Genomic DNA, 25,092 nt, shown 5'->3' on the forward strand with positions numbered 1-25,092 from the left:
CATGAAGTGAAATAGGTAGGGTTTTCTCAACACGTCATCTTCTTAGAATGATTTTCCTACAAAATATAATTACAAAAAATAGAAAAGTTGGAAATCATATCCCTTCTGTTTTTCAGTACAAAATAGAAACACCATATTTACACTAGGATTCATGTTGAATGCATATGCATATGTAATAACTCTTAGGTTATTGAATGAATGGCGTAAATTACTCTTTCCAATTTAAAGTCTTACACGAAATATTACTTGCAATTTTAACTTCATTAAAGGGGCTTTCAACACCAAATTGAAGAATCGCATGTGATACATTGTGGAATTCCACTACATAGCATACTTAGATAGACATATTATTTCAGACTTACACATATATATTTATGGTACCCTACACATAAACGTATATTAAAGGCCTTCACCGCATAACCACAATCTAAGCCATAATTCTAGTCTCAATTGGTCTCTATCGTGTAAAGTTGATTTGGAGTCAAGTTTTGGTTTCTGATACGTTAAATATTTTGCATTAATCTGAATCTCATTCATAATTATTAAACACAATTAAACGAACGAAGAACAACATACCCATAACACCATCAAATGTCTGAAAAATAAAATTCAGAGCATTATCTATTATGTCAAAATAAAATCGAGCATCAAAATAACGACGTGCAAACGAGTGACATTTTTGTGTTATCATATAACTATGTTTTTATAAAGTAGAACATTTACTTGAAATTATCTCTTTAAAATAAACTATAGGGTGTTAAATTGTTTGTGATACATTGATAATTTATTCTCTTTCATTTGTTGTTAAAATAAGTTTGAGCTGGCGAGAAAAGTGTAAATTAATAAATATTTATTTAAGAATTTAATAAATAAGATAATAAAATTATGTTTCTGTTACAAGAATGTGGCAATTTCTAATTTGTTAATTTCTCATTTGATATTACACAAATAATCAAAACCAGTCTTTATAGCATACTTTACATCATTTTTTTTCAAATTCACTTTAATTTGTTTTTAAATATCTTGGATTGAATTATAGGTTTTATAGAGTTATGGTTCATCGTTATTTGTTTTAAATTCTATTGAGGCAAAATTAATAATAAATTAAGTTATAAATCACGGTTATTCTCATTGTTTCCAGTTTTAAATTTGTTATTGTAATATTTACAATATTTTGTACCAGATCTAATTTCTATGACATGGTTGTCCATGGAAAAAAAAAATTTAAAAAATTACTTACCATCAGGTGATATTTTTGGAAACAGCTGAAAAATAAATTTGCGAACTTAAGTTGCAACTTAAACTTCTATGATAATGTAGAATTATAAGATAAAATTGACTCCAAAAGTTAGTTTAATCCTTTGACAGAATTTAATACTTAATTTTTCATAATTGCAATGTAAATTTATATATTTTAAATATACCAGTGTACATACCAAACGCATTACCTGTTTCTTAGTTTTAAATCTTCATAATCTAGTAATTATTAAATATTCAAAATTTTAACCTGGTTACCAAAATTGTATGTACAATTTAATAATCATGTCTGCATAGCGTAAACGCCTAAGAGAAAATCAACTCTATCCTTAAAAAGGTTCTAGTCAGAAAATGAGTATTCGAAGTAAGATTTTTTTCTCCCAAAAGTGACAATTGGTAAAGAGTTGGTTGGTGTTTTAAGTCCACTTTATGCACAGTAAGGCTAATCGGGACTGGACCTACAGTTTAAAGTGGGATCCGAACCACTTGTGCCTCCACCGGGTATCGAACCCGGGACCCCTTGATTACAAGGCAATGACGCTACCACTGCGCCATGGGGGAGACCCAATTGGTAAAGAGAATGTAAAAGCGAAATTGATTAATTTCACTTGCGATTTAAAATTAATAGTGATCGAAAAGAAATTATTAAGAGTGTGTTGTTGTTTCAGCCAAACATTGATTAGTAAATATTACTCACTAAGAATGCTTTCTTTATCATAGTATGGTGGGTTATGAGAATAATTATTTTGTGTCTAATGAAGATCTGGTTACTACATTATTACTACAATTTGTCATTCATACGAATTATTATTGCATAAGCAAATACTTGCATCACTATTTGTTTAAAAGTTGTTGTTTGATTTATATATTGAAGAGTGATACCGAGCGAAATCTGGAAAAGCTCTATTTATCCACCTCTACACACTGATCAAGGGCCCGATTATTCAACAACAAAGCTTCATACCGCTGAGTATGTAATCCTGGTCTCACGTCCTCTGGGGACTTTCCGTGGAGGATAGAGGCTTTAACCTGTCAATGAGAGGTCAGAGACAGGGGATCGTAAATAAAGTATAAAACGTCCCGAATAGTAAAACACGGTCTCAATCTGAAATCAGAATTCATCGAGTATGATAGGCACTTTGGCGAGGCAGTTCGAGGCGACGTATAACTTAAGGCGCGAGACGCCTCAGTAAGTTACACCACGAACCCAGGACCTTACATTGAGCATCTTCACGATCGGTTCACGGTAAGTGTGGAGAGAGCTTGGCTCTCGCATCCCTCTTCTTGACAGAGTAGGCCAATTAAGTTATAAAATGAAAACCTCTCGCTTATCGTAATTTGCTACAATCCCTTGTGACTCAATCAATCCCCAAGCTGTTCACCGAGTCACAGTTCAATATATATATATATATATATATATATATATATATATATATATATATATATATATTCAGGACTGGCATACAGCATTAGTCAGTGTGCGACATTTATCAGTACTTCAATACTATTTTATAACAATTACTAATCTTCTCTTTTTAACATCAAATACTTGGTATGCTCTAAAGTCAAGAAATTTCTGTAAATTACACATCTCATCGACGACGGCTGGAAAGGAAAAATAAATCCGTATCATTAATTATAACTCAAGAATGATTTCGATAAACAAAATAAACACTATATACAGGGTGGGCCATATTGATGGGACACATTTCAAATGCATATGTGTAGCATGTAGGAAGCAACATTTATTACCAAATATATGGAAAACATTGCCAAAGGATGGGAGTTTTGCACTGTGTTCAGTGTTTGAAGATTACATCCCTGAGATGGACACCACCTTGACGAGAACATTCTTTGACTCTAACAGTCAGATTCTGCATAGTTTTGAGCAGGGTTTCGGCTGGGATGGCCGCTATCTACCTTCGAATGTTGTCCTTCAGTTCATTGATGGTAGTGGGCCTTGTGGTGTACACCTTGTCCTTTAGGTAACCCCACAGGAAATAGTCCGGTGGAGTTAGATCCGAGGATCTGGATGGCCAATGGACATCACCGAATCCCGAGATGCGCCGTCCCGGGAAGTGTCGTCGAAGGATTATCATTGATACTACTGCTGTATGACTAGTGGCACCATCCTGCTGCAGCCACATATCCCTTAGGCCAAGCCGTGTCATTTCGGGCATGAAGAATGTTCGTAGCATCATGTTGTACCGCTCAGCGGTGACTGTGATGGTGTCATTCTGTTCGTATTAACAAATGTTCTCGTCACAGTGGTGTCCATCTCACGGATGTAATCTTCAAACACTGAACACAGTGCAAAACTCCCGTCCTTTCGCAGTGTTTTCCATATATTTGGTAATAAATGTTGCTTCCTGCATGCTCCACATATGCATTTGAAATGTGTCCCATCAATATGGCCCACCCTGTATTTAGTTCATTTTTTACAAGATGTTATTGAGTAAGTATGCCAAAGTTTGCTCTAATTGTACTATATTGTACTGAGATGGGCTATACCTCTCGCCACGAAAACAATCCAGTCAAGGTCGGAGATTCCCCCTGCCTACTCCACACCCCTGGCCCTTCAGGGTTGGCACACTTCTAAGCTGCTCGGTCGACACTTCGCGCGTTGTACGTATGTGGTTGATTTCGTTGGTTCAAATCGTTCCTAATTGGCAACACTGTAGGTGGGTGGCGTGGCCCTGATTGGACTGTTTTCTTGGCGAGAGCTTTAGTCAGGAATGAATCAGAACCACACCCTTCAATTGTATTATTTGCATTCAGTTGTGTGTGTCGCACCTAATACAGTTCCTGAGTAATTTTTTATTTAGGCATGTTAACACTTTTAGTGTCATTCGTTCATTCTAGTGTGCTAAATAGACTTTACGATGTAACGGAGGTTTCACACTGAAGTGATAAGCCATACTCGACACGTGTAACTTAAACCCTATCCGGGCAAGCTATTTTTGTAACGTGTCCGGGCACTGCATTGTTTTAAATAGATCTTGCCCTTCTAATGCGAGATTTTTATGTTTCATCGCTGTGGATACAAGCGAGTGACATGATCTTTAACCTAATCATCATTGTTATGTCCATAATTCTTGTACTCTTGTACTCTTCACCAGCATAATCGTCGTAATTGCATTTTTTGCAGCGTAGTATATGAAACATGTTAAGCCGGAAGGTAGTGTGACGAAATTGTTTTATTGCTCATTTATTTTTCATTTTTTTCTATTTTAGCGTCAATAATATTTTTATGTCATGTCTCATTAAATACTTTATTTTTATTAAACATTTGTTAATACATATTCAAGTAATTTTACAACTTTTGTTTGTACTGTGTCCGACAGACACTGCTTGCCCGTTTACGTAAGTGAAATGGAAAATATTCTTTTACGCCTGATCTTCTTTATCAAACAAAGTCAAATGTTGTGAAATTGGAAAGAAGAAAGAAACAAACAAAGTCAAAAAATATCATGTTCGCAGAAAGTCTCGTTTGGAGTATGTGACATAAGCAACAGTGTCTGATAGACACTGGTTGCCCGGTTAAGGGTTAAGAAGTTAACCAACGTTAACGTTTCGTTCCATAGAGCTGCAGAAGCTCCATTCGTTGTTAAGCTTATCGCCCATAACTATACAAATAATACGCGAAGAAACGCGGCAACAGAAACCAACAGAACTTCTGTTGTCTGCTGCTATTGAACTCAAATGGTGTAACGCCCACTACATGGAAACGCCCGGAACTGAAGCGGGAATTTCCGTGCTATAAGTCTGTAGGTTATCTTAAAGCTTGACGCACAGATCGCAACAAACCCGTTTGGCTTGAAGGTACAGATATTTTGAACATATCTGTATATTAAGTTTATTTTTTTTTATTGGGGGGGGGGTGGATCTATCAACAATTCAGAAGATCTAAAATGCAATTTTCAAGCATACTTACAGTTTGTGTTTGAAAACCAATTATGAATATCTCTACATGAAGGCTTATATATGAGTACAACTGGACTTAACTGGGAAAATGCCCTTCAAACTTACGATATCGCATGCGTTGGTTCCTCAATTGAATCTTGGCCTGGTGTCAAATTGCATGTTTGAATATCCTTTCTTAAATATTGTCTTATCATAGTCTCGATTAGCTTAACGTGGCAGAAAGGCGAAGCAAAAATGTCTGGGTTTTACGAAATTTCCAACCCATGTCGCATGAAAATTAGTGAATACACATTTGTGTCAGATGGGTCTGCTGTATTATGTTGTCAAGTACTCACCATCAATTATTTCACCTATATTCTAATTAACGATCCGTTTTTAGTCATAATTATTCATCACACATTTACAATTTATTATACTGGGTGTTTCATAAACTATTGAGGAGTTTCAAAAAAATATTGAAAGTAAAGTTTTGAAGTAACGTTAATGAAACTAGTTCAGAATGAACGAGAAATTCGGACAGTTTTCTTTTTTACACCTAGAAATGTTCAATGTGTGCATCACGGGTGACATGGCATACATCGACACGATAGTATAGATCTTCCAAACTCGAATCAACATGGGCATGTCGATAGCGTTGCCGGCCATACCCGGAAATCCTATCCTAAGCATTTCCTAACTCCCGAGAGCACTATAAATGGGGTTTAACAACCTGCCTCAGGAGGAGAAGTCAACGAGAACGCCATGGATCAAGATCGAGATCGGGTTGCGAGGGAGCGACAGTGCAGACGGGGAATCGTTTACAGGGTCGCCCAGAAGTCGTGGGACCCAAACCGGGGCCTGTCCAGAGGCGAGACGCCTCTAGCCAGCCAACGGGACCAGCGCCCAGCCGATCATTCCAGCGTCCAGGCGATCCGGAGATACGAATCTGCCCCTTTATGGTGCTAATCCTTCTCCCCTAACTTCTCCCTCTAAACAATCTATTGGAGTGCTTGCCAATATAACCTCAGTCACTTAACTATTCAATTAGTGTTTCTTTAATTTAGCTGATCTACCTCTGACTCGTTGCCCGTTGGTCAACGGGTCCTGCCCTCTAAACAGAGGGTAAAATCCGGTACGACTAAGCTTATAACGCCCTCAATTGTCTCTCCAGGGACCAGCCCTGAGACAGGAACCCTAACCCGTAACGTGGTGGAGGCGCTGGGCATCCCGGTACCCCTCGCAAGACAAGCGATCGCTGCGATGATACGATCCCTTAGGGCTGAGATATCACACGGCATCGACGAGACAAATACCTTGTCTTCGATGAAACCCCACAAAGAGAATACACACGGTGTAAGGTCCGGTGATCTTGAAGACCAAAACATTGCACAAAACACTTTGAGTGTTATGTATGGGTGATTTGAGTGTCGCCTAGCGGCAGGAATATGAACTCTCACCTTAACAGAACAAACACGTACAAACTGTTTGCGTTCCTCGATCGTTCTGGACTGGTTTCATTAACTTAAATTCAATAGTTTACTTGCAATAAATTGTTGTAACTCCTCAAATATTTATGAAACACCCGGTATGTAAATATAATACAGTGCATCCAATTCCTTGCGAGGCCGAGAGATCGGGAGAAGTGTGGCGGGCGGTGCTAACGGAGATGCCGACATTTCCGACCAGTAACGTCCCGCTTATTTTTATGGACATATCTTTAACATGCATATATTTATATTAATATTGCAAAACGAGCACTAACCTGTGTTATAGGAGTTGTTTAAAGTGATGTCCATCTACATTCACACATTCCTGGTATCGTTTGATGAAATTTTGATTCACACGCAAAAGTTTTCCGTAATTCTTCTCGGCTTACTTTGTCAAAGAGCCCTAATTCTTGCACTATAGAGACTCTGTATGGTTTTCATTTTAGTAGCTTAGTGGCTGCATGTGCTGATGATCTTGACATACAAACCTCCAGTGAAACACTGCGTAGAGGTTTATTTGGAGAGCGTTCTAACACTGCCTCAATTTCGTCAGGTTTTTCTTCGATTAGAATCCGTCGTTCAAAATTTAACGACCCAGTTTCTCGTAATGTCTGTAACCGTCTCTCTACCTGGAGGTGAAACGCCAGGGAATTTTTGTGCAAATTCTCGATTCAAATTAACCGATATGCCATCTGGTGGGACTTTCAGGAACTAGTCTATGTAGGATACGTTGTGTTGAAATCGTTTATAGCATGGGGAATATGTGAACAGTAAGGTATATTGTTCAGGTTTTTCTGTGCTCTAAATCGTTTTATGGGTGAGAACCAAAATAAAAAGTTTTCACGTGTTTCCACCCCGTGGAATCAACAAAATGAAATTTGTAAATAAATCAGGGAAAACGTAATTGAATAACAGAAGATTGGCATGGGAAATAACACTGTAATTCGGCAAGAACATTAATTACGAAGAATGCACGACTCTGCTCACTTTATATTTCGAGAGACAAATAAATATTGCCATGAAAATAAGGTTTTAAATTGTACTTTAAAAATAAAACTTTGCTCTTTTTCTAAAAGTCATGAAGCGTCTTACCCAATGAATCCATGTATTATGTATGTGTGAAATTTGGAATAGGTGCAAGTCCAGAGAAGATGAAAGTAGGTTGAGAATGAATTAATGTCACGTGTAACCAGAAAATGAAAATCAACATGCTAATGTTGCTGTTTCATTCAATAAGATGTCCTTTTTCAGTGAGGATAGCCTGGTCATGAATTCGTTAATATTATCGAGAAAGAACTGCAACGATATGTGTGCAATTTTCTCCTGCCAGCTTTTCAAGTATAGATCAATTTCAATTTCTTTATTTTCAAACAATTTCCGAGAACTCCAGTTACAACATGAGGTGCAGATGATACAGCACTGTTGTGAAGAACCAGTACGTATACATTAGTTTCGTCTGAGTTTTCCCTGTTATTTTTTCCTATTATAATTAAATACTTCGTTCTAATCACAGCTTCACCTTCGTTAGACTTCCTGGAATTCACATCGCATTCGCAATATTTAAAAATATGGCGTAATTTAAATGATTCTTCCATACTAGCCATGACAACACGCTGCTGTTTCGTACTATGCTGAATCTAAACAAAGATTTATTCTACATAGAGCGGCCATATTGGAAGCGACGCTAGCGCGTAGGTGGTAATTTTATTCGTGAATTGCCTACACACATGAGTCTGTTTTCAGGTAAGTCTCATACATAAAAAAAAAAATCTTTCTAACGTGAACTTTGAGGCTGGAATTTCAATCGCCCCACTTACACACAACACACACAGATACTGCAATTACACAAATAAGTAGCACGGCAAGTAACCAAAGATCACACTGTTTCACACGCTACGAAATTAACACGCTCTTGGTTCAAGGTCTGTTCCTCACTCCATTCGCAGCTCTGTCCAGGCCACCTGTAGTCGTCAAGCAAAGGATAACTCAAGCTCAGAGCTTCCAGATTGCAAACAATGCGCACGAAAACCATTGCCTTTTAACGCTTTAGTCTGCAACGTAATCTTGATACAGTGTTGATACATTCGAAACCTCCAAACGATTCCGAGCGAAGCAAAACGCTTTCGAAGGTAAACTTAAGCGGGACGTTACTTTTCTAAAATATCGGCATCTCCGCTAGCGCCGCCCGCTACACTTCTCCTGATCTCTCGGCCTCGCAAGGAATTGAAAGCACGGTATAAATCTTCCAAAGAATGTCATTCTACAAATTTTCTACTTAGATCGTTTAGAAAATAATGGGACTGATCGTGTGTTTCGTGCTAAGGGAAAAGGGACTGTCGTTCACGTAACTAGTGACCTTGGCCTGTTACCATGCTAGAGTCAGTTGGCGTCACAGGTCATCCAAGGTAGTGTCTAGGGATGGACGATATTGAAAATTTGATATCGCGATATATCGTCACAAACGATATGATACGATATTTTTCCGTATCGTGATATCCGAGATATATCGCAGACACCATATATATCGCCAAATATCGTGACGATATATCGTGTAGTACATATCACCTGGATCATATTATTTGATCGCTATATATCGTCTGTACTTGAATTTTATCATGGTCTTAGAGTCGTCACCCTGACTATGCACTACCAATGGTTAGGCATGAAAGTTCAAAGATCTAAGCGATCGGGAGTGATTGTGCAACTACGCGTAAAGAGAGTTACTCTTCAGGACAATTAAATAAAGCGTTAAAAAACGCGTAAAATACGTATAAAACGTTAAATACGTTACAAAAACTAGATTTACACCTAAAATTTAAAAGAAAACCTATTTTTTCCGATGGTTATTGCTATGTATGGCATTTGGCAGTGGTAGAAAACGAAAAAAGGCTTTAAAAATATTCCTTCCAAATTTGTATATGCTCATACAATGGAAATTTACGAACTGCCATATTCATTTCCACATCGTAATTGGACTATGCAAGTGTATAATACGCATGAAAAAAGGAATTTGAAGCTGTCACTAAAAACTTTGAAATCCAATCCAAATAAATTGTAGTGTATCGTTACTTTATAAATACAAGTACAAGTGTAAAAAGTATATAGCATCAAGTCTTTCAATTTTTAAAAATATATGAAAGAACAGTTTTGTTCTTAATAACATGTTAGTGACGGTGAGGGTGTGAGGTGGCTGTGTAAACAGTCTTCAGCAAATAATGATTTTGTGCTGAAATATGTAAGAACATTGAAGATTATAATGTAATATAATTAACGTCGTTTTTATATTACAAATTTGCGAGAGAAGATGAGTTTTTTACATCTGCGTACGAAACTGATTTTCAACGCGAAGTAAATTACTAATAAATTAAGCGTAATTTAAGAAAAAAACCTAACGAGTAAATTACCTTGCCAACCCTGATTGTGATGTGTGGAGATGACGCTCGAAGCCGAGCAATTTTCAAGGACAAGTGTGCGAGTGTGACTCCAGAATTAGCACTAGTTAGCATAGATGCAACTAGAACGTAAAGGGAAGCATTTGATCCCAAAAATATTCAATCGTTAAAATTTTCAAGGGTATATTTCTCACTCTTCTGAGAGATGACAAACAAAGAAGAAGTGATTTTTTATGATTTCTCAATTGTAACAGTTTGGGAAAATAGTTATGGACACTTTCTTGGGGAGGGAAGGAATAGAAAACTTTTCGATTCTGCCCCTCTTCCAAATGTTAGGCCCTAATTTACGCCGATAGGAGTGAGACCCCGAGAAGTTAACGGAAATTTTTAGACCGATTCCACTTATGGCCGAATCACAAGGAACTTGGTTCGCAGTAGGACTTTCCTAGTTGGCGCTGAACATATGAAAGTATAATAGTATTGTGACATACACTACAATGAACCCACCCCGCCACCCCCGAGGGGGGTGGGGGCAGGGGCAACCTTGAAATGTTAAAAAGGAACCCCTATTTTTTATTGCGGATTCGAATTAGTCGTCGGAAAATACGTCGGTTCTGTTCGACACATTTTGTTCCATGCGTGATAGCTAGATGGCGCCGTAGGCGCAACGTGTTGGTCTTGTCTCGCAAATGCAGTGACTGGGAAGTGTGTGAGGAGGGATATAATCATTGTGCTCACGCTCTCAGTAGTCAGTGATTGTATGGTCGGTGCAGTGTGACCGCAGTCTAACAGTCGGTGGAGTCGAACGACACATGGGGTAATCAACATCATAGATTATCTATCCGTAGATGAAAAAATTGAAATGATCCTTGTTTATGGTGAATGCAGAAGGAACATCGACGATGCTGTGACCCTTTATGCGGAACATTTTCCTGACAGGGTACGATCGCGTTCTTCGTTTGTTCGAGTTGTCAAACAGTTTCGTACCGAAGGAAGTGTGCAACCTAAAAAAAGGTTCGTGGAGCAACTGCCACTGGAGACCATAGTCCTAGCCTCCGTGGCTCATAATCACAAGACGAGTACGCGAGTAATATCATCGCAGTCAAGAATTTCTCGCAATAGTGTTTGGAGAATATTGAAACGTCATATATTTCATTTCTATCACGTGTCCATGCATCAGGAACTTCATGGCGACGATTTTCACAATCGAGTAGCGTTTTGTGAATGGGCACGCGAATAAATACTAGTCGAGCAGAATTTGTTTCATAGAGTACTTTTCTCCGACGAGTCAACCTTCACAAACCACGGCCAGGTTAATCGTCACAGTATGCATTATTGGAGTGTGGGAACCCACATTGGTTGCGTAAAGTTGAACACCAACGTCCTTGGTCGGTTAACGTGTGGTGTGGAATCATAGGCGGCAAACTGATTGGTCCCTATGTTTTTGACAGTACTTAGGACGGGTAGATACCTAAGATATCTAGATATCGAACGTTTTTGCATGAGAAAATACCGACATTGCTTGACGACGTGAACCTTGCACTGCCACAGCACATGTGACTCCAACATGCCGGTTGTCCATCACAAAATGCAATAGTAGCACGGGAGAAATTAAACCGCATATACGTACATTGGTCGTTGGATTGGTAGAGGCGGGCCGGTGCATTAGTCTGCCAGATCGCCAGACCTTACGTCGCCGGATTTATTTTTGTGGAGATACCTGAAAGAACGTGTTTATCAAGATGTGCCAAACACCCGCGCAAACATGATCGAACGAATAAGAAATGCTTGCACACACATTCATGCAGATACAGGTCTTTGTTGTGTTCAGTCATTCGAACAACGTATCAACAAATGAATTGAAGTTCGAGGACATCATGTAGAGCATTGAATGGAATAATTGCATCTAGCACCCCGATGGTGAGAGGCGAGGGGACTCACCTAAAACAAGCACCCCTATGGAGGGAGAGGAACGGACGGTACAATCTACGTATCTATCACGAATGGAATAAAATATGTCGGACGAAACCTACGTATTTTCGGACGTCGGTTTCAAATCTACTATAAGAAATAGGGGTTCCCTTTTAACATTTTAAGGATGCCCCTGCACCCCCCTTTAGGGAGGTGGGGTGGTGGGATCATTGTAGCGTAGGTGACTTGCCCCTACAATACTATTATACTACCACAATATTTCTTCCTTCGATGCATATTTCTCGCGATATTATAATTTGTCAAGTTATGTAAGACACCCTGTATAATCAAGTGAATAAGATATGTTGTCTACTTACCTCTTTATATTTATAATCATCGTCATATTCGATTTCATGATGTACTATTAGAATAACAAAGTACGTGATGAACTGAAGAGCAAAATTAAGTTGTGGCACCGTTCTGAATACTCTTGATGTGTAAAGCTCTCCAAAAATTGCCGTTTGCGTATATCGGGATAATCTTGCAAGAGGGAGACAAATATGTGTCAATGAAATAACTATTATGGTAAAACCGCCTTTTCTTCCAAATCACAGGAAAGTGAAGTGTTCACAATAGATAACTGCCATGTGTAGGAAATATAACTTTAGCTTATGTAGGTATAGAGATATAAGAATTTGCGATGTTGATATTTCAGGTCGGCTCTTTTGAGTAACGGAAGAGGGACGTTCAAAGTGACTGATAATAAAACCGACTAATTGATTTTATAGCTCATGCGCTAACCTTGACGTTCTGTTGGACCAACAATATGCTCAGATTGTAACATAGTAATAAACCTGTATGTTCAAGTGTGATCCGAACCACTAGTCATGTAAGAATCGAATGTTGGCTCCATCTGGGGGATTCTGTGGAGAATATCTCACTAATGTGTCACTCTTTAGCATCCATAGTGAATCAAGTAGGTGGATGTGTGATGATTTAAGCCACAATATTGAGGTAGTCTCTAGTCCCACTGATCGGTCTTGATGAGCACATCACCTCATCAGACACCATAGAATGCGAAGTCTCAAAAAATAGTTCAACAATTGCTCACAGACGGTTGTGTTGTGTATCAGTAGGATAGTCTTAGAATGGTTAGGTGAGTATGAAATGAGGTTGCACTTTTGCCACCACGAACATCAGGTCCGAATACGAGGATCCTACCAAAAGTAAGGAGCAGAATTTTTTTAAAGTTTAACGTGACATATAGTTGAAAAACGAAGTACATAACCTTAATTTACAGTATATTATTTACCTTTCCACGTAATATCCATCCCGCACCATAACCGTGAGACGTGGCGAAACACAGAAATGTCCGACAACAGAAGTTCTGTTGTTCCTTCTATTTAAATCAAATGGTGTAAAATATACTACAGGGAAAAGCGCTGAACATAAGCCGGAATGTCCGTGCCAGAAATCTATGGCTTTTCTTAAGGGTTTACGCCCACTGAGACGCCGGAAATGGGTCTGTTGCATTCTGTTGCCGCGCTTCCGGTGTCTCAGTGGGCGTCAAGCTTATACCGAAAATAGGGAGCTTAAGCCGGTAATGAATAACCTACAACTTGGGTTCGTCATGCAGACCACACGTCACTGGTTGAATGATCTCCCACGTCGAGTTAGTTGAGTGAGTAGGATCAGGTGACAGAGGGCGACAGTAGGTAGGTAGGCCCCTTCCCTCAATGGGCAATTAGCAAAGAGTTATAATAATCTCCCCTTCTTTGTGCATATTTTCCACACCGTTCTGGAAGGTTTAATAAACCCCAAGGGCAGAACTCCTTTCCAGCCTGGCGAAGACACTAATGTACTGAAATGGCTCCATTGTCTTATAACGTTGGCCTCGCATATGATCCTTCATAAATCGAAACAGATGGTAATTTGATGGTGCCAGATCAGGGTTGTATGAGGAGTCTGGAAGAACTTCCCACTCCAGTTTCTTCAAATGTGAAGCGAGTTGAGTGGGGACGATCAGGGTCGTGCTGATGGATCACCATTCTTTCATGAATTTCATGAATTTATCTTTCCGTAAGTGGTAGATATAATTGGATTAAATATATTGTTTACTTACAGGTTCGAATTCATATTCATCTCCATTAACTGTTAGAATAGCAAAGATCGAGATGAACAGAAAAGAACATAAATAAGTTCCGACATCATTCTGAATCCTCTTGAATGCCTGATTCTCTCTAAAAGTAGTCACCTGCATTTACAGGGATAACCTTGCAAAAAGGGCGCAACGATTTGATGAACAAAATAATAATTGTAATTAAACACACTGTGTTCCTAATCGAAGGAAACATAAGTGTTACTCCTCCCATTGGCAAGAATCGTGGAAATATAATTTTAGCGTCTGTAGTCATAGAGACATAAGAATTTACGATGCTATTATTTCATATCGGCTCTTTTATTTGAGTGACGGATGAGCAACATTTAAAGTGACTTACACAGCAAATAAGAGCGACTGTAGATGTTATAGCTCTTGTGCCAACTTCGGTGTTTTTTTAAGGCCGACATTATGCTCAGATATTAAAATGAATATAATCCTTAATGTGGGATCCGAACTGTTGCTTATGTATCGCAACTGGGAATCGGGTGTTGGCTGCATCTGGAAGGGGGACCGAATGGAGAATACGAGGTGTGGCAGAAAAGTAATGAGACTGATTTTATTTTAATCATGAATGTTATTCCTTTACAAATCAAGGATATCCACTTCAAAATAGTTCCCTTGGGCAGCTACACAGTGATGGAGGCATTGCTTCCATTGTTGTTTGCTTCAGCTGGAATACCCTTCAGCTCTTCGCTTACGCTTTTCTGTTTATTATCCAAAGTACCAAAATTGGGCCCCTTCAAGTGGTTTTCAGCCGGGGGAATAAAAATATGTCACAGGGACTGAGATCCGGCGATACGGGGTCCGAGGAACCACAGGAATGCTATTTTCTGCCAAAAAATAATTGATGGAGATTGTCGTGTGACATGAGGTATTGTCGTGGTGCAGCATCCAAGTGCTAAAATTTGATCGACGATTCAAATTTAACTCACTACTGATCATTCTGAACCTCAATCGAGACCTCCCTTTTTCCACATTGTCGTCCGTTTTTGGGACGCCACACGATGTTCGTCCTCCATTCTCGACCTTCTAGAAAAAGCTGGAGCCATCTAAACACTTGTGTCCTGGATAGGGAATGTTCTCCATAAGCCATTTGTAACTTTTTATAAGTCACACAGGAGCGTATATTCTAGGCTAGCAAGGCTATCTGCAAAGCCTGAAGTCTAGAGAATAAAATTCAAAAGAAAAATCGATCAGAAATTGTAAATATTTTAATTCATATCAGTGAGATGATGATGCCGAATCTGGAGTTGGCAACCTTACTTTTTATGAGTTGGCAACCTGATTACTGATGAGTTGGCAACCAGATTTCCTATGAGTTGGCAACCTGATTTCTTATGATTTGGCAACATGATTTCTTAGGAGTTGGCAACCTGATTTCTATACATAGCCAAGGATCACGTGACATAGTGAGATAGCCCAGTTCTTGGACTCAGTATACGCCACTGAAGTCACAGTAGCGGATTCGCTAAACTTTACACAAAATTTGATGGTAAAACCTTCCTCAAACTTTTTGAAGTCCATTTTCGTAGCGCACCTCACAAACTCAGCTTCACTTCAGGCGCCCTCAACAATCGCGTGGCAACTGTAGCAGGTTGAATCTTGTACGGAGCCAACGGCAGGAGTTAACGTAACTGTTATGTGAAGCAGAAGGCAGCAGCGTCGTCGATTCGTGCTTAGTGTTGCCAGTCTCATTACTTTTCTGCCACATCTCGTATCTCACTAATGTATAAGCTGATCATACATCCCTTTTCGACCGGGACAGTCCCGTTCCAGAAGAATGTTCCAATCGTCCCGACGATATTATTAAAAACCCACTACTTTCTCCGTTTTATAAAAGTCTATGACTTAACTTGAAAACCAAGTCTGAATATGAAACATGTCAATCAAAGAAGCTCATGGATTGTTTAAACTAATGGAAACACTACTGTGGCAAAACAGTTGGACTGCATTTCAAACACTTCATAAGAGTCAAAATGTTCCTTTCTCGTCGATAACATTCGAGAAGACAGCGGTGTGCTGTTTAAATCAGCTTGTGCCGCGGGTTTTTCTTTTGTTGATATTCTTCTGATAAATACTTCTGTCACTCCTCAACTTCAGCGTAGGACTAATGTCAAAGGTTATCAGAAGGGAAGATAAACGCTATGGAAGTCATACCGAGATTATAATAATTAATACCTTTTGACAACGAAACATCATATTTCAATTAATCTTTATCATGTATGTGACAAATAACAATAATACGTTAGTAATGACAATAATTTTATTAGATCTAACTGATATTTCAGGAAGGAGGTGAACACTAAACTGATATACTTTGGATGTCCCGTTTTTGGGTCAAAATATAATGGTCACCCTATAGTTCGCACTCTATAGTATCTATGGTGAATCGAGGAGTTGGATCAATGATGGTTTGAGCCACAAAATCATGGCAGTCAGAGACCCCAATTTAAGATAATTTTCTTTAGGAAGGGGGAGCAAGGTTTGCATAAACAATACTTCATATGTGTAAATATATATAAAATCTGCCCCTCTATGTGAACTGCCTATGGTAGCAGTCCCAGTGTCTCACTGATCTAGCTTATGAGTATATCACATCATCAGACATTTTTCAACGAGAAGAAATAACAAACACTTCAAGATTTGTACCCATACGGTGCTGGTGTGTATCATTAGGATAATGCATCCATTGGTGGCAGAATGGTTAGGTGAGTGTCGTGGGCGTCCTGGAGGGACACATATATCTGTCATTCGTTATGAAGGTTGATGAGGATCATATGAACAATCAGTTCGCCATTAATTGTTGTCGCTTTCAAAGGGAAAGTTTATTTTCCGAGAAGCCATTTGATGTTTCCTTGTCTAGTTTTAATGAGTCCACGTGCTCCAGCAAACTCCGTCGTTCACATACACGAGTAGAAGAACCTAAATGAAGTCTAGCGTGGTTTTCTTTCTCTTCGCACATCTTAACATGTTCTTGGTGTTACTCAAAGAACGAAATCCCGATTCAGGATTTTCCAAGTCAGGAACTATGGCAATTCCTAGGTAAAACAGTGCAATCTCAGGAACTGCTTTTTACTGGTTGGATATTCCAGTGAAATATCTTCCCAACTCAGAACATCCTACAAATTGCCTCGGGTGACGATGAATTGGCGTTTGAAATACTTGACAATAGGCACACCTGTGTAACGACTGACTAGGGATATAGGAAATTTGATATTGCGATTTATGGTCAAGAAAATATGCTCACACTCGATACGAAACGATATATTTTCCGTATATATCGCCAAAATATCGTGAATATATATCGCCGATACGATATACTATATCACTAAATATCGTGACGATTTATCGCCAAAATTTCGTGACGATATATTGATTGTTGATATCGTCTGGACGATATATTTTTAATATCGCGATATATATCGTGTGGACGATATATATAGTCCAATACTACTTCTAACTTAACCTAACCTACAAGCAAAAGATCTGCAAGATACTCAAAATTACAGGAAAAAAGAAATTCCCGTAAAGCATAGTACTTTCTCTCCGAATGGATATACAGGGTGTGCATAAAGTCCCGGTACCATTACAAAAGAACATTACTCGAACAGTACCTTCTTCTTCAGTTGGAAAGAATTCCAGTCAACCCCTCGTTGGTCCAAGGATGTTCGATTTCTTCTGGATAGGCATTTCCCTGTCAGGTAGATAGGCCGTTATGGACCTATTCACTGGCCACCCTTGGATTTCTTCTGGGAGTATGTCAAAAGTTTGTGTTTCAAGCACTGCTGTTCTAGATGTTGCTACTCTTCTAAGGAGAATAACTGATAGTATCCTGTTACTGGTGATATGTTGGGGCGTGTACGGGCAGAAGTGTATTACCGAACATTGAGGTGTATGGCATATAAACGTAGAGAGTTGTAGCTTATTTTGCATATCAACAGCATTGTTCTATTGCATGTAGTTTCCGAGCTATGTTTTTGTAATCGTACCGGGACTTCATGAACACCCTGTACTGTATGAACGAAGTATTTCAGGGAAACGTGCAGTAACGATAGAAACTCTCAGAAACTGACCCTTACCTCTCCTTCTTCCCTTCCGGGGCAGGTGTTCCTGAGTTGGGAACATTTCACGTGAGAATATCGGTTCCTGAATTGGGAATATTCCAAGTGAAAATATTGGTTCCTGAGTTGGGAACATTCCACGTGAAAATATCGGTTCCTGAAATGGGAACATTCCATGTGAAAATATCGGTTTCTGAATTGGGAACTTTCCTTATAGTTCCTGATATTGACGCAAACAAATACCACGATTTTCTTCGTACGTTTGCAATAATAATAATAAGCTACCCATTCAAAGAACTTATCGAAGGCAGTTCTCTATTGCTAATCTTTAACGCAAACATCCGCATAGCTTTGTGACTGGAGTACTATCACAACATAAAATTAATAGCATTGAGAGAATTGAAAAATGGGAGGTAATGCTGGGTTTCGAAAGACTATTAAAAATAAGATTAGGTATTCAATCACCATCCTGATTACCTTCCTTTCACATAAATATAGAACTTTATTCCGAATAAATGAGTATTTCCAAATGATTAATTTTGTTTTTTTTCTACTTTCGGGAGAAGACCAGGCTTTCGCTAGTCTCGTCCCGAATTAAAAAAAAATTCCGTCTTATTTTCGAGACTGGATACTTGACGAAAATGGAAATGTCTTGTAACCAACATTAGCACCTTTCCATTATACAAAATGAAGCTGATTCCAAGATGGCGGCTATCCAATCAACAGTAACATGCCAAGGATCATGAAAAGATATGACCTTGAGTACCTGCCACGGTTCACGTTACAATAAACTATTCCAATTTCCTGTTGCAATGTTGCCGTCATTTGCCTCATACACAAATGTATTTGAGTTGGACGTTTGAGTTGGACGCCCAGTATTGTATACGTGTATGTTTCAAATTAAGGAAATATGAAATTTTTGCACCTAAATGCTTTTATTGCAGTGATAAGGAATACATTTTAACGGTGAGGTGAATAATATAGAAGTGCTGCATTGAAGTGGTCCATTTTTTCATCAGATGATATTCCTTCACGGATTCACCTAAAATACAATTAGAGAAATGTTGTTATAAAAAATTCAAATTGTATCATTTTCGTTAGTCATTAGAGGCACGGAATTAACCTTACAATCAGTGTAGAATCCATTTTGCATCAATCTCAAATTACGTTTTTGCACGAAGTCTATTTACTTCTTCCAAACTCAATATCAGAGGTTTCTCGCTCAAATTTTATATAAATTGTTGATATCATAGTTGGTAAATTTTGAAAATATGTTTCAAATAATTTCAGTTTTAATAAACTTTACGTGATTTCTTAAAATAAGCTTGTTAGAAATTACGCATTAAAGAAACGCACCTTCCACGTATTTCAACTTGTGATACACAATTTTTGCATCAAATAGTCTATGCTGTCTAACATAAGAACACTTACCTTAAACTGTGTAAAGACCTGAAAAGATATTAAGTTTTCTTAGTGGAAGTAAACTACCAACATTTGGTCTCATAATTTGAATTTTCTGCCACATTTAGCCTATCCTGAAGATCGCAATGCATAGAAATAACATGAAATGTAACATTCTTTATCAGTCCCGAATCGAACCGGAATTTCCGATAGGATGGTCGCTAGTGAACAAAAATGGGAAAGTCTATCCACATTCTGAAAGAGAATCTGAAATAAGAATCCACCTATTGGCTTACGAACATGAGCTCTCTGGAACCCCAGAAAGGAAAAGAAAAGTGCAAATATTCCTTGGAAATATTACATCAATGTTCCAACTAATACTTACGCAATTTTGAGATAAAGTTTATAACATATATTTCTTCTATATGTCTTGAAGAGACTTTCGTGGTAGAGTCGCTCATTTTTGCTCGTGAATTTGAAACTCATTTTTGGATTAGAGTAGAAGTGTTTGATAACAACGTAAGATACGAAATTAAACATTAAAGTTTGTTGAACGTAAAATTTCTGTTGAGATAGGGCTGGACTTGCAGTGCAATGTCCATTCACCAGGCAGGGCAAAATTAAGCATATCAAATATACTTATATTTTGAACTTCGTAGTAAATATAATAACTTATCATATACTGAACGAAATTATGATGTTAAGAAATATGTTTCATTAAGTATTTTTAAATAATAGTTACCCGCCAGTTCCTTTTCGATCGGCTGTAACATTTAATACTGAAATTAGTTAAGTCTACGTAGCATATTTTATAATACAACTAAGTATTTAACACACAATAAAAAGCTTAGGAAATAAAGTAGAATTAATGCATTATCAGATCGACATAACTCGGACAGATTTCAGTGTATCATGTCTGGTTATGTACGTGCATTGCATGTTTTTATCATGAAAGTAAATTTTGGTGCGTTACAGCAAGTAACACGGAATAGTTGCGTTGAAATTAAACCTACATCATCCAATAAATGTTGTTGATGATCTACTGTTACACAGGGTGTTTCTCTGTTGGAGTATATGAATTATAGTGTTTCAGATATAATAATAATTTTGATTTAATTGATTCATTGGTTGATTTAGTTTGTTTTACTTCGCTTTTTTGCCACTGTTAGCTATTACGAAGATTGGAATGAGTGATGGTATGATGAATGCACACTCACAACCACCCATGCCCAGGCGGACTGCTGCCGCCGAGATATAATAATATATGTTATGGAAATTATATTTGAAACAGACATGATCGCCTGCATGGAACTTTTTAAAGTAGGGTCAAAACGAAATCAAGTTTCAGAGCTGAAGTGTTTATACTTTCTTTGAAGCAATAAGCATATAAATGACGACCACCGTGGCCACGTTACGGGTTCGAATCCCGGCCTGGGCATCAGTGTTGTCTGTTAGGATCCCTTCGTCACTCGTCCTCATTGTCGTGATTAGTCAAAAGTTGCATAAAAGCGACCTTAAATTAAAGAAAATGAAGAAGCAGATATTGCATTTAAGTGCATTCGGTAAATATTTTAAAGGCATCACATGAAATAAATTTGACAAAAAAAATCAGTGAGTGGTTTAGAGGGAGAAGAGAGAATGGGGCCACTCAGTAGTGTTTTGGCGGTGATGCCATCATTCGTAGCTTTTCCATTACCATCTACATATCGAGTTTGGTAATGCATTTCAAGATGGCGTACTTTAAACACCAAACGGGTGTAGCTTATCTACTACTGTTGCTCTTATCTTATCATTATTCTCCTTCACCTCGCTGCTTGGTTCTTGGAGCCTTTGTCCGGAAACATGGCAGTGTCCGAATTGGCAAGCACTCCGTTCCGTTCTATCCCGTCCTTTTCATTGTCGTCCAAATCTACAAGGCAGTGCTGTTGCCATGTGTCACCCTTCCCGCTCTGTGGCGCAGGCGCAGCACGGAAGCAGAAGGCAGACGACAACCAAACATCACAACCATTTCCACCTATGGGGGCTATTCGTGAGTAAAGGTAAAAAAAGGTAAAGTGCTCCCCTGTGCATAGCACCACGCCATGAAGGCGTATAAGGGGTGTGGGGGTAACGTGAGTGGGGATGATGTGATCAGCATCACGCCCCTGGCCGCCTTTACTCCACAGGGTTTCCCCCAGGTACCCAGTTTATTCGACGCTGGGTAGGCGGCGGGGCCGCTCCCATCGTTAGAAAAGTTCCCGGATTTGAATCGGCCGGGGATCGAACCCGGGACCTTTAGCATGGTACTCAGACGCTTTACCGACTGAGCCACCGCGGCCAGCCAGTGAGTAAACAAAAGATAATCGATCAGACAATTTGATTATAGGTGGCGCGGAAATAACTTTCGGTTTAGATAATTTTCCAATGTAAATAAGTGAAATACAGATCGTTACCGAGATTTTTTTCTTATAAAAGATCGGATACAAAATGGATGACTTGAAATGTTTGAGTGATACAGAGAAACAAGGAACCTAGAAAAGATTGGCATTTTCACGGATCGTTTGGATGAAAATTTACGGAAAAATAGTAGTCTTTTCCAAGACAATATTGATCTTCTACCAACAGTTTCGTGTTAAGATTTCTGCAGGTTGAAATAAAGCTGACATTAGTTATAAACATTGAAATACTTCAATTTTACAACAGTAAAATGTATGCCCTTTTATTTTTATCTCATGGCTTAGAGAGAGCGTAGTCAGAAATTTTTGTAGGGTGTAAAGGCCAGTAATAAAAGTAGAATAGTAGAAATAATAATAATTACAACTGTTATAAATGTTATACAATAAATAATTACTAAACTAATGAAATTAACATGTTGTATTCTAAATTTTTTATTACTTGATAATTATATTAGAGTGCATATCCAGTACAACAATTACAGTACTGAAATGCACAGTTATTGTTATTTTATTATTAACCTCTTCAATTGCCTTTCAAGAAAAAGACTTTAGAAGTTAGTAAAAATTTTATTATAAAGTATATATTGATTACATTAAATAATAAGATTATAATTTTTGGAATTCTGAATGATTATAAACAGTTAGTTTCAATCTTAAATATAGTAAACACATGTGCGTTAGACAATTCTGATTTTCGAACTCCATGTTATTCAATTGAAAACCGGAAGTAAAGTTTCCGCCCGCACCAAGGAAGTACAGAAATGTAAACATCCGGTGGATAGCCCACATTTACTACTCATATCAAAATTTTGTGATTTATTATTTTGCAGTTTTTCTACATACAGTTTAGCAATCAGTTCTATATCATCCATTTAGTAAACGTTGCATCTGCAAAGTGAAAGTGATAATATGGCTGCCAGGCATAGGTCTACAGCGAGATGAAGCCATAAGTGTTTGCACGGGGGACAAGAGGAGGGGAGGGAGGCAATGCCTTCCCAATCATGCACGTCCGCATGGAGGGACGAACAAGGCATTTTTCCATGGGACATATTACCCGGTAATAATGTTGGCCCCTCAAAACAAAACACCACTTGAATTTGAAATTATCATATTAATGTAAATTACTACTATTGAAATCAAATTATACGTGTGAAATATATACTTTTAGTTGACATTCGATTTGTAAGGGAGGGATGTGGCCAACCTTAGACGGAAGCCAATTCTAGGGGGCAAACATTGAGGTAAAAGGAAGCAAGGTTAATAGAATCTAAGAGTAGCAGAACAATAGGATACTCATGATGGAATTAGTTTTCAAGTCTTTCTTGCATTATTTCTTCCTGACGCCCAATAGCACCCGCAGGGTTCACAAAGGGGCAATTGTCCCCTTCGATATCAAATTTTATTTTAAAATAATACATTGCGTAATATTTTCTTGCTCGCATATTTGCTTATTTTAGTCTTGTCAAGTTCAGAACCGCAGCTAGGATAGATACGCCTGAGTAAGCCCTGCACGCCGAATGTAATTGTAAAATACAATGCCAAGGCTTTTGCCCCCTTCCTAATCAGAGGGTCTGCGTACGTCTATGGTTGAAGCGTTCTCTCTTGTCAGCAGATTGTCCAGGTCTTTTACCGCTGGCATCTGGCAGTCAGTCACCTGAGCTATATATACTGTGCGGGTGCAGCACAGGCGGGTGGCAAAAGTCTGAACTAACAGATGATGAGTCAAACACAAACGGCATATTTATGCCTTACCCAGGATCCCAAACCTTGAAAACGAGAATACTCTAAATATAACTGGTTATATTTTCACAGATAAAGAAATATGTATTCGAAAGTTACTGTTCGTCATTCAAAAATAATTCAAACAAACAAACAAAAAATATTTCGTCCCCATGTGGTTTTGCGAAAAGGGTGTACGACTGCCGTCCAGAGACATTGCTGCGATTATTGAAACCACTCAGTAACGTCTTTTATGTCTATTGATGTGGTATTTATGTCGAAAATGCAATAGAAACTCAAGATAACAAAAAACATATATAAACGATTTATCTCGTTGCTACGTACAGAATATATGTGGTAAATTTCTTAAGTGTTCATTGAAAAAGTACTCGTTTTGGTAGCGTTGTTCCTTCAGTAACCTCTTATATGCTAGGAATGAGTATAATAGTCAGGTATTTTCCAGAATCAAGAATTTTATATAGATGTACATCATACTACGGTTTCCTAACCACTAGTAAAAGTAGAGCCACTCATTCGCGGCCAGTTCTCAATGTCGAAGCACTGAGGCTTCGCAGGTGGAAAGTTTTCTTGGAATACATCGCTTCAGAGCAATGGTTCCAGTGAAGTGAGGCTTGAGAGCTGCTGAAATTTAGCAGTACCATCTCTTGTCTTTTCTTGGAAGCAAGATTTCGAGTGGTGTCTCTCTACACTTTCCAACGTATTATTTCGAAGCTTATTGCGAGAGGAAGATCCCAGCGTGAGGTCCGTGCAGCGGATTTTATGGATTTTAATGAAGATCTGTTTATATATCTTTATCTGTGGTATTATCAACTCAAAAATTGAAGCAATTTGTGATGAATTTTAAAGACAATATTAGTGTAACGTATCATTTAAGAATAACCTTTGAGAATGTGAAAGCGATGTTATACTTACATCTGTCTTTGGTTTAGTTGAAGCTGCTGCACCAATTCCAGCGATGAAAAGCATCATCAGAACAAGAGCAGAAACCAATTGCAGTTTCGCCATGATGTCTGTCGAATGTATCACGCGTTTCCAAACGTGAAGTCAGTATTTATAGGTATACTACTCCTACACGAATGACCTTGCTGTAAGTAACTTAAACACACTAGAAATTTCCTGTGTTGAAAGTCATATGGAACGGAAGCGTTCACAATAGATGACTACCGGGAACAAATGCACATTTAGCTTATATAAACGGCTATTACATAACTTAAAAATTATATAATTTCGATGCCCACACATCCTAAATATTTGCCAAAAGATTTTCACATATTAATATTAAATTTGCACACCAGCAAAATATCAAATACGTTCATAAAACCCGTGGCGCAATAGCCCGTATAG

At 38.3% G+C, this 25,092-nt stretch overlaps 1 long non-coding RNA gene across 1 annotated transcript; it reads right to left on the minus strand.

Moving 5' to 3' along the window:
- Window positions 1-19,088: 19,088 nt before the first annotated feature.
- LOC145981257 (uncharacterized) lies at window positions 19,089-24,787 on the minus strand. Its single transcript, XR_014440945.1, has 4 exons — window positions 24,661-24,787; window positions 20,316-20,337; window positions 19,604-19,621; window positions 19,089-19,214 (listed from the first exon to the last, which is right to left on the minus strand). It is a non-coding gene; the product is annotated as an uncharacterized LOC145981257 (long non-coding RNA).
- Between the last annotated feature and the right edge of the window lie 305 nt (window positions 24,788-25,092).

The sequence above is a fragment of the Lepisma saccharinum genome, chromosome 29 (genome assembly GCF_977018435.1).
Source record: "Lepisma saccharinum chromosome 29, izLepSacc3.1, whole genome shotgun sequence".
NCBI lineage: Eukaryota > Metazoa > Arthropoda > Insecta > Zygentoma > Lepismatidae > Lepisma > Lepisma saccharinum.